This window comes from Ambystoma mexicanum, chromosome 5q (assembly GCF_040938575.1).
Source record: "Ambystoma mexicanum isolate Mex_15411 chromosome 5q, UKY_AmexF1_1, whole genome shotgun sequence".
Classification (NCBI taxonomy): Eukaryota; Metazoa; Chordata; class Amphibia; order Caudata; family Ambystomatidae; genus Ambystoma; species Ambystoma mexicanum.
The window spans coordinates 595,459,818-595,479,055 of NC_090933.1; the positions used below are offsets into that span (position 1 = coordinate 595,459,818).

Consider the following 19,238-nt stretch of genomic DNA (forward strand, 5'->3'; position numbering starts at 1 on the left):
GGCACTTTCTTGTCATTGAAAGAGGTGTTTACAATTCTGCGAATTAGGGGTGCAAATATGTCTGGGTATTCAAGTACAATTTTCGGTGGTAAAATGTTTTATGCAGAGGATGTCTGTTATAAGAAGCTTTTTGTGTCATCTAGAGAAAGTGGTTTGAATTTAAATTTTTCTCCAAGGATAATAGGTGGATGTATGATGTCCACAGGTGGTTGTATTTTAGTGGCTACTTGGCAAGGCTGATGGTTTGGCGCTTCTTTAAGATCTTTTCATGGAAGGCGAGTTGAACCTTCTCAGTCTTCCTGGGTGGGTTGGAATGGGGGTGACAAGGAGAGTGGTTATTCTAGTGACTTAAGGATTTAGAAACGTTTACCTGTACGGTTGGAGGCTGTGGAAATTGATGGTTGTAGAAGTCTTTTTTAGTTTGTTAGTTTTATTTTGTATTTTTTGTCAATTTCTTTCAATGTGTTTTTGTTTTCATCTGACAGTTTTTTTTTGCCATTTTCTTTCTAGTTTCTGTTTTTCTTTTTAGAGCTTTTATTTCATCAGTGAACCAATTTTGTTGGTTAACATTTGGTCAGATTTGTTTTTGTTTAAGTGGAGCACCCTCCCATGATAAACCTACTTTCAATCACTTACCTTCCCAGTCACTCATTCACTGCCTACTCTCCCCTTTATAAACCTCCCTCACACCTTGTACACACACTAGCACCCAAGCACCACTTTTTCCCACCACCCAATAACAACTTACATGCACATTCACAAATCCTTCTCCATGCTCCTATGCACCATCCTACCTCCTCTTGGTCTTTTAGTCCGCCTCCTCTCTCGACCTCAGCCAGGCAACCCATACCTTATTGTTTATTGTACCCCTTTTTACCCTCCCAATTACCCATTGGGTTTCTCCTTCAGCTGGCAGCCAGGGACTACTACTGGCTTTCTCCCAAGGGGTTGGGTTGCAGGTAACCAAACACAAGGGGGGATTAAGTCCTGCCCTTTCTCAATACATGGATCTGCCTGCATTTTAAAATGAGACCTACGCAATACAAACTATCTCATAGTTCATATCAGGGCCAGACGGAGCATCTGAAACCTGGTTTGATATGGGGACCACTCCACAGTCCTGCATAAGGGAAGAATACTTCTGCAGTTCATTTTGTGCCCATTGTCTGGGGCGCCTGCTTAATGTGCAGACTGCTCCACGGTTATGCTACAGTTAAGAGAATGTCACAGTTCATGTTGCCTAGAGGGCTGAAATTATCGATTTGCTGTGCAGATGGCTCGGCAGTTCCTTGCAGTCTCTCTTGGTAGGGTTGCTCACACAAACTCCAGGCTTTCTGGGGGATGAAGTCCTGCAGGACAAATAGAAGAACTGTCCAGCTTTGTGCAATGCAGGTGTGGGTCAAGAAAAGATGGTACTTAATTCATTCAGCCCTCCCAACTTCCCCACACTGCCTCTGGGGCAGGTTTGGTTCCTGCAAAAACCCTGCTGGGCCTCCAACTCCAGTTTGAGAGGGGTCCCAGTTCCCTCATGACAGTGAGAGGTCCCCGACACTGTCACTACTCAGTGCATCCGATTGTCTGTGGAGCCACATTGGTATCACGTTTGTTTTTCGACCTTATTTTTTTCGCAGTCATTCTTGCCTGGGGGTGGGAAGGGTGGGGCGGGAAGGATGGGGCTAAAAGGGGTGGGGAGGGGTTTGAGGCGGGGTTATCGCATAGGTGAAAAGGAGTATTGGGGGGCCCGCCCCAACATCAAAAACATAAATGTGATTCGTTTTTTCATAGTAATGTCAGTAAAAATTACTGCAAACAAAACGATTTCAGCAAAGAACCACCATATTTCCATTACTGGGCATGGTGAAAAGATGGACTCTCATCCAGTTTCTTGCACGTTATTAACAACATATTCCCACCAATAGCATCAGCAATTTCTTATAAAAAATGTATTAAAGGATTTTGGCTTCACAAACCTTTTGCTTGTGACACAAAAATAACAACAGAACAACAACAAAAAAAATGAAAACAAATGCATCCTTCCTCATATACAATTCTCATCACACCTAAAACAAACAGGCAAGGCAACTATATAAAAATCTACTTCCTGTATAGAACCACATGTTGCTAATATAATAAAACCTTAAGGGGTAAACTTAGAATCTAATTTCTTTTGTTGGACGCCTTAGCTCGAATGATGCTAAAAGACATTTCATTATTTATAAGTCAGCAAAATAATCAGGTTTCTTAACTTAATTCTCATTCAAAATGATACAACAGCTATCATAATACTCATGTTTTGGCCGCTTCGAAGCAAGGTCCACACTTGTGCGTCACTGGAAGAAGGAAATAGTACTCCAATAGACAAATACCTCTCAAACCTGTCGATTGTGGACCTTCAATTAAAATATGGAGCAAGGATTCCAAGTGAACAGACACCCCAAAAAAATCTGCATCACCCATGCACTAGAATCGTCAAAGTGAGTGGGGAAGCAAGACAGAAAATCTGAATTTGTGTTGTTTTTTACCACTGTGCAGTTGGATGTTTAATTTTAGTGGCTAAATAAAATCACCATAGAAACCTAGCATCAGCATCATAATAAACAATCTCAAAATAAAACCTTCGGGCGTCCCAATCATTGTGCAAATACTTTTAGTACATACGAGGTCTATGAAATAAAAGCATTCAATATGCAGTGTAATCTCTTTACAAGGTCAACACGATTCATGCCAGCATATGGCTTTACATCTCATGTATGCAAGAAGTTCAGTCTTTTCCATAATATAATTTTAAATATTGTTTTAACCAGCCTGAGAGGTTGGGTGTTTTCCTGCTGCGCAATGATCCACGTTCATTGGGGGTCATAAGATTTCTTCAATATAGCTAGATTCTTGTGAATGATCTGTGCTACCTGAAGCACCTGCTTAAAAATTCTTATATTGCACAGCAAAACACGACAGATATACCTCAAATGTATCACCCTCTTCTGCATCTTTGCATTGAAGTCTGTAATTGGGTTCCCTTACAGACAGAATGCAGCTCTCAACACAGTTCACACGAAGCACCATGATGGGGAGTAAATAAGTGGAAGGAGCTTCTCTTGACATATCAGATTCATCCAGAAGCCATTTCATGTTAGAGATTTGGGCTTCTACAGGCACATGCCATTTTATGAAAGAGGTGAGATTTTGAAAACGGGATTCTTTAGCATCAAGATCCAAGACTTATTCCAACTTGTTAGAGATTAATAATAATATCCACAAAACAGGGGAGGAAGGATAGCTCAGGGGCAACATGTTTGTTTTGGAAGCAAGACAAAGCAGTGCAACACAGGTTCGAATCCCGATCCCTTGCTTAGAAACCACTCGTTGGTATTAAGCACATTATAAAAGAACAATAATAATAATAATAATAATAATAATAATAATAATAATAATAATGGGCCCTAAAACATTTAAAAGGTGGAAGAGGAACACTCGGAAGAAAGCACAATCGCTGCACCAGAAGAGAGGGGTTTAGAGCTCAAACCAGCAAGACTATTGGTCACAGTGGTTGGTGGAAATTCAGTCCAGAGAAAAGTTGGAAGAGAATTTTCCTTTGAGCCAGTGGAGTTAGGTCTTCATCCGCATCTACAATTTGCCAACGCTGATTAACAAAGATCTACCACTGAAAGAATGAAGACATCTTCTGGAACACCATCACACTACAAGGTGACAAGGGATAGGAAAGGGATTGACCACTGCTGTAGAATGGGGTTACTAGTAAAGGCAGAGTCCTGCAAAGGATTTAAGGCCACTGCACCAAAAGTAGCACTGGACTATAAACTTTGCAAACCAGAACCTAATTGAAAATACACTTTATAATCAGTGGAAAACTGGTAGTGGTTGACCTAGACCATGTCTGGCCCTGAAGAAAACAAACTGTCCTGAAAGCCAAGAAATTAAGCTCCAACCAAACTTCGTTTTAGATGTGACAAAATTTCTAAGAAGTTCAGTTTAGTTTTCATCAAATTCTAAAGCACGCATGGGTTCTTGGCCGTGAGTAAAAGAGGAAACACTGACCACAAAACAACAACACTGATGAGAAAATTGTCCAAAAACAAGATTAACCAGCTTGTGAATGCTGGTGAACAGAGTTGTGTCTCTTCCAAAGGGAAGAGGAAAAGGAGAGAAGTTGGGACCACCTCTTTGAGCTAAGTATAATCAGCAGAAGGCCTCGTCCAGAAAAGTGGAGACCTCAAAAACTTGTGAAGAGTTTGAGTTTTAAAGAGAGCAAGCTGTGGCCAGTGTTGAAATGGGAGTGACAGGAAAAAAGGGTTTTGTGAAAGACCAGTTGTGCAACAGGGAGCCAATGAAAACTGGCCTGAAAGATAAAGCTGTTATTTAAGTTTTAGCAGAGCAGTCACATTCTGTAGTAAAATTTGGTAGGCATGGAGGTCCAGATGCAAAAGAATTCTAGTAGTGCTGAGAAGACTGGTTAAGTGTGGATGTCATGGAGATGCGGGAAGAAAGTGACAGAAATGTGAAGATTTTGTAATGGAAATAAAGATGAAAATGACATGGAGAACACCAGACTAACATGATGGATGGGAGTGGGATTATTTCAAAGGTATGATTTTTAACAGAAACAGTAAAAGGGCAGGAGTGCAGGAAAGGAGACCAGAAACTAGAATGCCAGAAAGAATTGGAACCACCCAAAACTGTGACCTCTTTTTTTGGAATACAATTGGGGTGAATTACTGTTCATTGAAATTGAAAGGATTGAAATACAGATGCTGACACCCACTCCCAATTCAGGCGGATATGGCGCTGGGTGTTCGTATATGCAACGAAAAAGAAGCCAAAAGTTGAAATAAGAAAAGCGAGAGGCTAAGTAAACAGAAAAGCGGTTCAGAAAGGAACATCTGCGACAACAGCAAGGGGATGTCGCTCAGAGGTAAAGGGAGGAAAATAATCATATTGACTGTTAGCAAAGAAGGAGGAAAACCAGGAAAGAGCAGTGCCAGTGAGCCTAAAGCTGGAAAGACCATCAAGGAGGACACTGTAGTCAACTATGCGAAGGTTGCTAAGACATCAAACATTACCATGCCCACAACATCAGTCCAAACTCGGTACCACAACCCAGGCGAAACCCAGCCTGGAGCGGTGAAGAGCTCTGGTGATATTCAATATAACGCTGAAGCTTTAAAGGGACTGTATATTTTAGAATATTCATGGGGCTGTAAGGAGAATTAGGATGATAGTTACAGGGGGTGCGATAATCTACCAGGGCTTTTTTTTAGCAGGGGAGTGGCAAGAGCATATTTCAGGGAGGGACAGACCACACCTAGAGAGGATTTGAATAACAGGGATCAGTGCCTCACAGAGGGCAAACTGGCACAGATTCATCCATCTGACTGCAAATGGATCTAGTGGGGAACTTTTTTTAAATGTTGATGTTTATTGACATTTTTTTTTCAAAGTACAACTAATTGATATAAATGGCTATAACAACATTCATTTTATATATTGGGTATTTATAATGGGCCTATGCAGCAAATGCAGTTTCAAGGCACAACAAAACAGAAGAGGGTGGGGGAACAGATGAAGAAACAAAAATGGTCCTACTAGGCCTTGTGTCATGCGGATAGTGCAAGTGCAGTAACAAGAAGTGCTGGGGAGGCGGTGGGGGGTGGGGAGATCCGGCCAGAGCAGATGCGCTAGCACTAAGGATGGAGCGGAAGTACAGGTCGGAGTGGAGAGCACTGAAATGCTGGGGGGAGGTGGAAGACGGAGAGGGCCCCTGGGTTAGGTGAGTGCTAAGGGGAGTTCAGGTGGACAAGTGCAAAGGGAATGCAGAGAGGGGAGAGGAATGAAGGTCCACATGCGAAATGCGAGGAAGGGGCAGTATGGGCTCAACAGAGTGCATGCCCGACCAGACTAGCGCAGGAGGAGGGACCCCGGTAGGGCAAGTGCAGGTTTGTGGGGTGGGGGCGCCAGGGAAGACCAAAGTGCAGAGATAGACTGGGCGAGGAAAGCCTGGTTCCATGTGTGAATCAGAAGAAACCAGGCAGTTAGTTAAAATGCGGCAAAAGGGGTCATTAGCGAGGGAGAGAGGAAAGGAAGAAGAGAAAAGTAGGGTCTTGAGAAGCTTCCAGAATTTCAGGAGATCCAGTTAAAGTTTGAGAGGATGCCAGGGAGGCCATTCCAGAGGGAGGCTCCTGCAGAAGAGAAATCTACCCCAACTCTCTGCTTGGAAGAGCATCTGATCTACAGAGAGTCCTACGAACAACAGTGTGCATTCAGTGTAGTCATTTCAATGTGTGAGCAGCTTATAACACCACGAAGAGAAAAGAAAAGAAAAGACAGTACAAAAAACTGAAAGTGTTTCAAGTTGGCAGCTACAGGGGGAAGGAACAAACGTGAGCAAACAAGGCTAATAAATATGCAGGTTTCATCTTGCTGGGCTGCAGCAGCAGCACCACAGTGTTCTATGACTTGCAAAATCAGACAGCATACATTTAATTAAACACTCCGGGCCGACTCATTGCATCTACATGCGAAGGACACAATGAGGTGAGCAACCAAAATGCGCCAAAACCAAAAATTGATAACTAGCAACAATCACAGTTGAGGACGATTGTCTCCCGGAAAGGGAGGGGGGGGTGGAACAATGTGTACTAACATGTATCCTGCAGGACCTACTGTTCAGCTGTGTTAAGACTGTAGTATATGAAGTTTACAAGATATTATAGAGCCTGAAAAAACCTGCCTGTTTTTCTACGGATAAACCATGGGAACACCTCATGGGGGCCTAAAAGTACAGGAAAGCTTGCATTTCTTTGAGATAGCCACTATCCCCATTCTAATGCAGGCTACACCTACCCCCTGCAAGCCCAGCCCGGATTAACACCACAGTGGGTGATTTGGCACAGATAAGTGGGTGTGGGCATGCAATGCCCACCGCCCAGAGGAATCCAATCACTGGGGGGAAATGACTGCACAGACGGTGTGCACTGTAACTGTTTATTGAGCAGCCACCTGCAACACGGGGAGTTCCTTCCCTCCCCACTCAAGGTGTTATGCAACAAACTGTTTAACTGATTCTTTTATTCAGCCCTACTTCAGACACATCATGCCCCTTGGATCCTTGCTCCTGAGCTACCAATGAGCCAAAAGCTAGGCCAGGGTACAGTAGAACAAGTTACTTTCTTACCTGGTAACGTTCTTTCGATGGGATGGTCCACCGACGTATTCCATATCTATGACAGGTAATGTCCACAGCTGTGCTGCTTCGGAAAATCTTTGGCGTCTGCGTCCTGCGTCGATGACCGTCGCCGAGGACCTCCTCCGACGGCCGACGTCACCCGATGTGATAAGTAGGAAGCACAACCCCCATAGCCTCAGTTATATTTTTTTCCCCAGAACGTGTGCCACCAGTTTTCTGCCAGTAAGACACACGAGGCCTTGCGGAACGCAAGCTGCAATCGCAAAAGAAATTCTGCTGCGGGGAAGGCGGGGAGGGAGCGATATGGAATACGTCGTCGGACCATCCCATCGAAAGAAAGTTACCAGGTAAGAAAGTAACTTGTTCTTCGAGGGGATTGGGTCCTCCGACGTATTCCATATCTATCTATGACAACCTCCCAAAGCAGTACGAAGCAAGGAGGTGGGAAAGAATTTAGAAAACAAATTTAGCATGCCCAATCAAATTGCGGAATAGAGAACTGCCTTGCCAAAGGCCAGATCTTGCCCCCTGATGGAATAGTGACGTACAAATGTATGTACTGAAGCCCAGGTGGCTGCATCTCAGATGTGACGAATAGGAACTCCCCTCTGCAGGGCAGTAGACGCAGCCACTCCTCTGGTAGAATGGGCCCGCAAGCCAGCCGGAGGGTCTTTACCCGCCAAGTGGTAACACTCGGACATAGCTAAAATAATCCAACGAGAAAGTCTGTTTCGTCACAGCTTGTCCCAAACGCTTTCCAGCGTAACCAATGAAAAGTTGATCATCCACTCTGATCCGGGACATGCGCGAGATATAAAAGCTCAACGCTCTCCTAGGATCAAGCCTATGGAGCCTCTCCTCTTCCTTACCAGGATGCGGAGGAGGATAGAACGCCAGAAGAACAACCTTCTGGCTCAAATGAAATTCCGAAACCACCTTCGGAAGAAAAGAAGGACGAACCCTAAGGACAACCCTGTCCTTGTTAAATACAGTGAAGGGTGGCTTAACTGAAAGTGCCTGTAACTCACTCACTCTGCGAGCGGAAGTAACCGCAACTAAAAACACAGTTTTCAGAGTTAACAGCCTCAAAGGGCAAGAATGTAAAGGCTCAAACAGAGCACCCATAATAAACTTAAGAACAAGGTTCAAATCCCAACCTGGCACCAAAAAAGGTGACAGAGGGAACACATTAGTGAGCCCTTTCAAAAACTGCGAAATTAAAGGAATCTTAAAATAGGAACACTCTTCAGACGAGCGCTTAAATATGGACAGCACCGCAAGGTAACCTTTAATGGTCCCCACTTGCAAGCCCCTGTGGGCCAAAGAAAGCAAAAAAGACAAAACCATGGGAATGTCGCATTGAAACGGATCCACATTCTGAACTCTGCACCAGTCGCAGAACTTTCTCCAACGGCAATGGTACAGAGACTTAGTTGCCGGCCGCCTGGCCGAGAGCAACACCTCCATCACGTCTTCAGGGAGGTCCCAATCCTTATACCTCAACCTTTCAGAAGCCAAGCGTGAATATTGAGGGATCTGACCTCTGGATGGAGAACCTGACCCCCCTCCGGTGAGAGCAGATCGTCTCGGTAGGGAAGACGACATGGAGGGCAGATGGACAAGTCTAGAAGGTCCGGGTACCACGTCCTCCGGGCCCACACCGGAGCAATGAGGATCATCCGGGAACCGAACCTCTGTAACCTCCGCAACACTTGCGGGATGACAGGGACTGGAGGAAACGCGAACAGCAGTGGGAATGACCACTCCACCACGAACGCGTCTCCTAAGGCTCCTCTTTGAGGAAATTCCCGCAAGCAAACCCTATCGCACTTCGGGTTGACACTGGAGGCGAAGAGATCCACTTGGGGGTCCCCCAAAGGGCGAAGATCTCCAGGAGAATCTCCTGAGCCAGCCCCCACTCGTGAGAGATCGTGCTCTGCCTGCCCAGAGCGTCCGCCGTCTCGTTGTCGTCTCCGGCCAGATGAACTGCCGAGATCGAAACCTCCTGCTGGATGGCCCAGAACTCGAGCTGCATCGCCTCCCTGCACAGCGGAAGTGACCCTGCCCACCCCCTTTTTGTTGAGGTAGTGCATGGCCACCGTGTTTGTCAGTCAGAATCAGGACACTCTTCCCGCGCACAGTCAGCAGAAAAGCCTCCAGGGCTAGCCTGACGGCCCTCAGGTCCAACAGATTGATATGGAGTCTGGACTCCAACGGAGAACAACGACCGCTGTCAGCTCGTTGGCATGAGCTCCCCATCCCGTGAGGGATGCATCCGTCACGATCGTCACCTCTGGCGAGGGCAGCCAAAATGGGGCACCCTTCATCAGATTGCCCTCGACGGCCCACCACAGAAGGTCCCAGGCTACCGAGGGCGGCACCTGAACAGGGTCCGACAGCCTGCCGGAGGACTGAGACCACTGGAGCTTGAGCGCTCACTGCAAAGATCTCATCCGCAGACGAGCCTCTGGCACCAGAAGAATGCAGGACGCCATGAGGCCGAGCAGTCTCAAGAACTTGGATGCTGGGAGAGTCTGGGCAAACTGGAACTTGTGCACCATCTGCTGAATGTGAAGAGCCCTCACCTGAGGAGGAAAACACTGCCCCAGGGACGTGACGAGCACTGCTCTGATGTACTGGAGCCGCTGCGTTGGTGTCAAATGGGACTTCTTTAAATTGAGGGAGAAGCCCAGCCTGTGAAGGGAGTGCCAGGTGACGGACAAATGATCCAGGACTTGCTCAGGAGAGCTCCCCCTGATCAACCAATCGTCCAGGTAGGGGTAGACGTGAATCCCCCCTTTCCTGAGATGCGCTGCCACCACCACCATGAGCTTGGTGAAAACCCTCGGGCGGAGGTCAATCCAAACGGCAGGACCCGAAACTGAAAGTGCGAGTCGCCAACCGCGAACCTCAGGTACTTCTTGTGCTTGGGATGGATCGGCACATGGGAGTAAGCATCCTCCAGGTCGAGAGACACTAACCAGTCCTGAAGTTGAAGGGCCCGGAGGACTTGAGAAAGAGTCACCATCTTGAACTTGTCCTTCCTGAGGAGTTTGTTCAAACCGCGCAAGTCCATGATGGGTCTCAATCCCCCCCGTCTTTCTTTGAAATCAAAAAATAAGGGGAATACCATCCCTTGTTCCTCTCCGCTACAGGCATCAGTCCTATGGCGCCTTTCTCCAGCAGGGCTTGAATTTCCTGCGCAAGGAGCGGATCCGGACTCTTCAAAGAGAGGTTCCTTGGTGGATTGTCGTGAGGCCTCTGCCGAAAAGGAAGACAGTAGCCGTGGGTTATGATCTTCAGAACCCACACATCTGAAGTAATGGCTTGCCACTCTACAAGATGCTGCGCCAGCCTTCCCCCAACCGGCGAACCATGGGACCTGGCCTCATGACTGAGTGGTAGCGGCTGCGGCGTTGCCGGAGGGCAACAAGGCAACTGCCCGAGCGGCCTTGGCACCTCGAGTACCTTTGTTTCCACCTCTGGCACTCTTACGATGGCCTCTTTGACTGCTAGCTCCTCTCGCTTTACTGAAGGACGAGTAATAGCGAAAGGAACCTCCCCTCCACTGCTGTCCCCTAGGACGAAAAGGCAGAGGTTGTCGAACTGCAGCGCCCAACGACTTTGCTGCAGCTTTGGAGGTCTGCAACCTCTCAAGGCTCTCGTCAGCCTTGCTGCCAAAAAGGTATTCACCGTCAAAGGGCATGTTGAGGAGCCGGGACTGCACATCAGGAGCGAACCCAGACTTCAACGCAAACCTGCGCATTACGGTGCTCGCCGCCAAACCCGACTGAACGGCCTCACACATGGTATCCTTGCCATCCTGAGCCATAGCAAGGAAACCATCCCATTCGTCCCCTTCGGGAATATGATCAGCCGCTAATGCAACACAGTTCCACAGAGCGTGCGTGAAACGAGACAAGGCACATATGGAGTTGGCCGTCTGAAGCGCCATACCCCCGGAAGAAAACACTTTCTTCGCCCAGCCGCCAAACGTTTGTCGTCCCTATCCGGAGGGATGGTAGGATACGACGCCTGCTTTGCCGGGGACGTAGCCGCCTGCACCACCAAACACTCCGGGGTGGGGTACCTAGACAAGTAGCAGGGGTCGCTACTGGCTGGACGGTATTTTCGCGACAAAGACTTGCCCACTGCCGGGAGACTCTCCGGAGCAGTCCAAGCCGTCGCCACCCTTCTCTGCAAAGCCATATGAAAAGGCAAAACCGGGTCAGTGGGTGGACCGAGATCAAGGATGTCCGTGAGATCATCCTGAACGAACTCCCCTTGGGGAGCCGACCAACCCAAGTACTCGGTAACCCGAGACATAAGGCGCCGATATGACGAATCGGCATGAGTGCCAGGCTCCGGTCGACAAAACTCCACCTCCGGAGAGGTGTCCAATCCACTGGCATCATGCAGTGACTGCCTCAGGTCAACAAACTGACTATGGCCCGAGATAAGTTCATCTGGAACCGTAACCGAAACCAGACCGCCATTAGAGCCTTCAACACCCTCTGAAATGTACTCCAGGCGGGGGGAGGAAGACCTCTGTGGACCAAAGCAGTGCCGGACCGAAGCCATAGCCTTTTTTGGGGCAAACCCTGTGCCATGGGGCCCCTCCGACACCACCGCCCCGAAAGGCGTCGAGGGCACCGAGCGAGTTGGCGTCGACAGAAAAGGCGTCGAGCGAGTCGGCGTCGACAGAAAAGGCATCAACGTCGAGCGAATCGGCGTCAACGTCAGCTGCAACGCCTCCAGCATCGGCGGCGTCGACACAGTCCTTGAAGCCGGAGCTCCGAGCGTGTCTCGACAGCCTGGGCGCCAACGACCCCCTCGAAGAAGGAACCTCGAGAGTAATCGTCGACGACCTCGGCGCCACAGGCGTCGACGTCTTCTTCGAAGATGGCACAGGATCACGCGGTCTCGAGCGCGTCGAGGACCGGGACCTGGAACGGGCATGGCGAGAACGGCTACCCTTGTCCGAGCGGGACCTCTCCCGTGAGCCGTGCCGACCACCCGAGCCCGAAGGCGTACGGGCGGTGTCTCTCGACCGGGGCCGACCGACCCCACTCGGAGGCGCAGACGGACCGGTGCCCTGCAATTCCAGAATCGCTAGCATCTGCTTCCCAAGGAAGCCCATTCCTCCGGTGTCGCTTGCATGGAGGGATAAGCGACCCGCCGACGGGCGGAGTCCTCGGAAGAGGACGGGGATGGCGATCTATGCTGGCACTTCCTGGAATGCCTAGAAGAGGCAGAAGAGTGGCGAGACCGACTTCTGGAACAAGACCCACCAGACTTCCGACGCGGAGAGTCACCCCTCGAGTCATCGGTCGAAAGCCCCGCAGACCTCGACTTCCTTGACTTCCTTAGACACCCGACCTACCGACAGTTTCTTCTTGCGTTCGCGCAAGGCCTTCGCAGTGAGCGACTGGCAGTCGACACAGTCGTCCGTATCGTGGGCCTTCCCGAGGCACCAGAGGCAGGCGTCGTGCAAGTCCGTGACCGACATCTTGGACCCACAGTGCCCGCAGTTCTTGAAGCCCGGACGCGGGGTCGAAGATGAAAAAGACATCGCCACAAACAAACCGAACAGGTTCAACGAACCGAGAAAGAAAACAGCAACTCCAACGAGTCGAGACGTACCGAGATTCACGAAGCGAACACGTTCGCGGAAAAAACGGAACTGAGGCTATGGGCGTTGTGCTTCCTACTTATCACATCGGGTGATGTCGGCCGTCAGAGGAGATCCTCGGGGACGGCGCATCGACGTCATTGACACAGGAGCCAAAGATTTTCCGAAGCAGCATAGCTGTGGACATTACCTGTCATAGATATGGAATACGTCGGAGGACCAATCCCCTCGAAAATATATTTGTATTTATTTAAATTAAAAGTAATAGAAAAAGCACAACTGCACACACCACCTTCTTTGTGGCTCGCTCCTTAGCTTCTTGTTACACAAATCTATTATACAAATTAGTTAATAAAAAAAACACATCACAATTCTTTACTTTCTACAAATTTCACTTCAAGAAATAAACTGATCAAACCAAAACAATGATTGTAGTGCTGTGTAATTGTGATTTTCCTGCAGGCTTAAAAGGCTAACAGTAGGGTTTCAAGATTAGTACAAATACATATGGCAATTATGATTTCACCCACACTATTGGTTTAAAATAAACAGTGATTTGGGGGTTTGTTTTTCAGACCCCCACCCCCTACTTTGGGGAAGTCGGACAAATAAATTGGAATGATTTGGGGATTTTGGATTTCAGACACCCCCCACCCCCCCTTTCTACTGAAAGGCCTATGTTAGGGGAAAATTGGACAAAAAGATTGGACAGATTTAAGAACGAAGAAACCCCTCTTCCTTAAAGAACTCTGGGTCAACAGGACAAAAAGAATTACCATATTAAATCATAGGTTATATTTTTTCAGCGCCCACTGGGAAGTGAACTTTGTTAATTTCATATTTTAACAAAAATCACCCTGTAGTGTTCCACCAAATGGGGAATTCATTAAATTCATCTTTTTTAGTTAAATAGGCTAAGGAACTACACAGTTTTGTCCCTCCCCAATCCCCTCTATAAAGGGAAAGGATTTAAGGCCAGCAGATTCCCCCACCTTTTGGTTACAAAGGGCCCAGGTCTAGTTGCATTGAAAACCTGTTTAAAGTTCAGGACAGACAACAGCATGTCAGGACCCTCTGGAAATATAGAGCAGGGGGTCTGGTCACTCCACCATTGGACCCAGTCAGCTTTAGACCTTCCTAGCAATAGACAGCTCCACACAGATGCACTCTCACCAATTTCCCCTGTTACCTTGCAGCTGTCAAATGGTAAGTTGAAGCAGCACTCTTGATGGTAAATTCAGAAGCTCTGTCCCTTCCTCCTAGTACAGTCCCCCTTATATAGCAGCGATGACTCCACCAATTCTACAATCTTGGGGAGTACCCTGCAAGAAGTCACGCAAACAGGATTGGACAGTTACCTTTCTCTCTGCTGCCCAGTCCAGCCATACTCTATGGATTGTTTTAAGAGTATGGAGCAGACATGTGGCAGCTTAATGTACAAGCCCCATTTGTGCTCATGTCAAATTTTTGGCAAAAACTAGTTATTTGGCAAAATTCATAATCTTACTAATAACTTTTTATTTATTTATTAATAATGTGTTACAGTTTATATTTAAACTTTTCACATACTGATAAATTATATAAGACCAAATATAAATACATTATGGGATATAAAACTAATGAAAGAAAACCGCAAAAGGAGAAAAAAATAAAAAGATAACTGCCATAATATACACTTTCGCATTCAGCTAATGATGGGGAATTAAATAAGACAACAGCCAGGTCTGCACCATTTTGCACAGCCTTGCCGCAATTGTCTGCCCTTTCTGTAAAAAGCATAACAGTTATGAATATGTAACGTACTACCCATATTCCAAATGTTATCCTCCACCTGTTCACCAACTCTCACATTTGTAACATTTTCAGATCCGCCGGAAACCTAGTTTAACTGGCCATTACCCTTCCCTAACTCGAAGGTGCATGAATTTTAGATCTCTAAAATCGCCTGGAAATTACTTTAAAAATGGTATATAAATGAAGAAAAGCTTCCTTATAGTTGCTGGTAAAAAGGCCTAAATGATGATAATCCTTTCAAATTAATAGTAAGCCTTCATGTGGGACAAATGGCGACTCTCCTGCCTTCAGGCCATATGGTCTCACTGGGTCAGCCTGTAACCAGAGTTTTCATTATTCACTTGTGTTTGCAGCTTGCTCTTTGAAGTTGGTTGAGTTTTTGAAGTTGAAGCACCCAGTCTTCACACATTTTAGTCATGCTCCAGCCAAGGGACACTTGTCCTGCAATAACTGCAGTCAGAGCCAGCAAGTCTAGGGAACACTGGGTTTTCCACACCTTTAGCAGGACACTTTTTATTGAAGTTTGTAATTAGCTGGGGGATGTAAAATCCAGACCGGTAGTGGGGGATTTCTTTGTGAAGTGTCCCCACAGCCAGCAAAAGGGTTTGCCTCTGGCTTAGAGACACTTTTTCATGAAAACAAAGTGGCTTTCCTTTCAAATGTCTGTTGGTATTTTGCATGCAAAACATAATATACATTACTTTTTGTCAACACACACCATTTTTCTGTTAGCAGTGGTACATTTTCACATTTAAACTGCAAAGCCGTATTTGTAACAGTGTTGACAAATTCTGCTTTTAATGTGAAAGGGGCTGGAGTTTGGGGCCTTTGAATGCACCCCACAGGTGGATGGTCACTTGAGACATGAATGCACATTTCACAGCACAGAGTTAGTCAATTTTAAGTTATCTGTGAATTCATACGGTGCAGAGCCGATTGCCTAACAGCATTAATAATAATAACAATGATGATAATAGTGGCAGTAACACAGGCAATGATATATAGAATACATATTGTTTTAATTGTATTGGTATTTCTTATATGTTTATTATTAGTAGTACTCTTTTGTTACTATCATTTTTACTTTTGCAGGAAATGGGTCATCGTGCAGAAATGAATTGGCAAGTAACTCGTACTCAATGTCACTTGTCAAATAATTGTTGGTCAGGGAGGAAGAGGAGGCAAGGCAGGGGAAGAACACGACTGATGGACGCTACCAACAGACCTGGTCAGACACTTGCAGGCCTTTCTCGCACACTCCCTGCAGTGTGTGCAGGGCTGTTGCTTGTGTACGTGTTCCCCATAACACTGCCCACAGCGTGGAAGTTGCTATAGCTCCTGGACTAAGCTTCCCACTGAACATTGCCCTTTTTAGAGGGCTCAGACACTAGTTCTTAGCCACAAATTACTGCCACTCACTTTTGGAAGGTTCTCACGTGGAGGCCCAATGATCCTACTTTGGTAGTAAAGCGGCCTAGGTTCGGCGCCTGGGGGGTAACACCATTAGTTAAAGCCTACACTTGATGATGGATATTTCGGGAATAGCACATTCGCTTTTGCCTGAATTCAGTTACAAGAGATGGAAACATTGAGTTCAGTTGCACTTGCACTAACACACACAGTTTTCTACTCGCCAAACCAGTGCAGGTGTGTCTGCAGCGAGTAGTTGTGCCTTGGTCCCTCCATCCGTTAGCGGCATTTGGGGAATAAATACCTAGCACCCTCCCTTCAGAAAGAAGCTTTCGGACTGACCCACCGAAGCACAACGCAGAGCATTACCGACATGTGCCGCAGTCGCGAAATACAATTGCTTCCTTTCAGCTGTGCGTTATTCCATTAGAGACCTGGGAATTTAACCAGCACTTCAATATCCGAGAATTGTCCATAAGGTTAAATGGAAACCTTTGTACAATATCTGCGGTACAGAAATTAGAGCTGCTCAGCTGCACGGCATAATGTTACAGGACACATTGCTCTCATTAACTTTATGGGCTGCTGCAAAGCAATCTTAGAACTTTGCTGATATTGCAACACTTGGATACTTATGGCATCTTCTTTACAGACCAACCACTGCTAGAGACTGCAAGCTCTAAAAATATGGACCTAAAAACATTAAGACTATTTGGATCATGGATCGGGTGGCGTAAATCCAATTCCAGAAATGTGTTAAAGTGAACAGCATCTTGGGACCACAGCAGTCGGGCTTTAGAGGCAGGCATGGGACTGAGACCGCCATTCTCCATTTGAAATCCAGTCTCTCTGACATAGTTGACCAGGCCACTCTGCCCTCTTGATGTTGCTGGCTCTCTCCGCTGCCTTTGACCTGGTCAACCATGCCCTCTTGGTGACCAGGTTAGAGTCCTTGGTTGGCTGATTCAGGATGGCAGCACAGTGGGTGGTCTCCTTTCTGGGCCACCACAAAGCCATAGTTGCCATCAATGATGTTGACTCATCACCAGCACTTGTTACCTGAGGGGTCCCACAGGGCTCCTCCCTTTCGCCCACTCTTCAATATTTACATCCTGCCGCTGCTGGGGCTTCGACGACCTGGGCGTCCTTTATACTAACTACGCAGATGATACCGAAGTTGTCCTAAAGTTCTCAGGCACCCACTCCCTAGACACACTGGCCATTGACACAATCTACTTTACTATCCAGTCTTGGATGATAACTAACTCCTTGGCCCTTATTTACAAAAAATCAGAGCTTCTAGTTGTTGCATCCGGTCATATGCTTATAAAACATGCCCCCCAGACCGCCAGTGTACAAGACCTTTATCATCGCCAACATCACCATCCCGGTGGCCATGAGTGTAAAGACCCTGGGTGTTATCTTGGATGTCGAACTGACAATAAGACAGCATGTCCCCCAGATCCGTGCATCATGCAACTTTATTAACAAGCTGCTTAAACACATCCGCCCTTTTCTCCAACACAGAAACATCTCCCTTTTAGCCCCAGCCCTCGTAAATTCACGGCTGGATTACTAACAGTCTAATGTCCGGTACCTCCCGATCCAACCTCTCAGCTTTACAAGTGACCCACAATGGGGCCGTGCAAGCAACTTTGGGTCTCTCTAAATGAGATCATACTACCCACGCAAGGATGGAGTTGCATTAGCTGCCCGTGAAGCAGCATGTCCCCCACAATATCCTGACTCTGGCCCACAAATGTCTGGCTCATGAGACCCCAAATCTCTTCTGGGGCGCCTGAAGTTCTATCGGCCATCTCGCACACTCCGGTCCCAGGATCAAGCCAGACTCTCCCAGTTTATATTTAGGGTGGTTAGATTTGGAGGCACAGGTTTTGACATTCAAGCCCCTCTAGTCTGGAACTCCCTCCCACTTGGCCTAAGAAAAATCCAAACAACAAATGAGTATAAAAAAAGGCTGAAGACATTCCTATGCAACAGCCCTTCTAGCTAAGCACCCATTTCCTGCCATACACCGCCACAGACTTTGCTCTGTTGTTGTCTTGCATTGTATTGTTTTGTGTGCCTCTCAAGGCATTAGGGCGAGTTAGCGCGTTACAAAAAATAAAATAAACTATCTCTGGGCGAGCACGTCGCTGAAGGATACGTGGTGCGCATGAGGTGTACAGAAGCTCTGTCTCTATTGGAGCCTGCAAACCACAGTACTCTTCCCGTGAGACTCAGGCTCCTCTATCGGACAGGGTGGGATGTCAAAAAGACGAGACGTGGCAGCGGGAATTAGTTAAAAAACAGCTTCTGAAAGGGCAGAAATAGCATGCATTTACAAGGAGTCTTGTCCAAAAGCTGTTAGAGAATGTTTGGATCACCTGCCTCAATGTTTTTCCCTGTATCGCATTCAGAACAAAACGGGTCACCATAGATGCAGCTTACCAAAACTAGCCCTCATTTAATTGCGAATTAAAACAAGCTCCCAAAATGCAAATTACTTTAGCTATTTAAAACAATGTATTTTATTTGGAAGATGCATGGTATATTTAGCATTCAAAGATGGCCGGCTTGTTTACAGAGAGCTTCCTTAGAGACAGTCATCCAAGATGGCTGCCTCCATGGAAGAGCTCACACAAAATCAAAGAGTTCCAAGATGGGCAGGAATAGGTGGGATAAGCCATAGGGATTACATTGGCTAGGGGCAGGGAATGGGAGGGATTGCAACTGTGTATCCGTCCTCAAATGTCATCTCCACTGAAAAAGCATTACAGACCCTCATTCAAAGCCCATATTTGAAGCTCTTATGTTAATGACAATAGTTTAGACTTTTAAGGTAGCGCTTTCAGTGCCACCTAATAGCCCAAACTAAAAATGGATAACTACAATACAACGTGTGACAAGGTGATAGAATAGATACCACAGGAGGGGAGAGAAAACTATAAACATATGCTGTAGACAATTCATGGAGGTTTGGGAACATTGGAATTTAGGACCAAAATGTTGATCAGGTGATGGAACATTAGGATTAAGAAACTCAAAGGGAGTCCATCTATGTTGAAATGTATTAGATTATTGCATGTCGCAATAAAAGAGTCAATTTGGTGAGAAAGTAAATTCCACCATTTAATGGATAAACCCTGAGCATTTTTTCCAGTATTTAGTAATCATCTGTATGGATAGGGTAATAAATAA

At 46.7% G+C, this 19,238-nt stretch overlaps 1 protein-coding gene across 1 annotated transcript in view; it reads right to left on the reverse strand.

Annotated features, from left to right (window-relative positions):
* The window catches only part of LOC138497532 (kinesin-like protein KIF20A), a 1,316,984-nt gene that overhangs the window by 542,576 nt on the left and 755,170 nt on the right, over nucleotides 1–19,238 (reverse strand). The gene's annotated exons all lie outside the window — the stretch shown is intronic.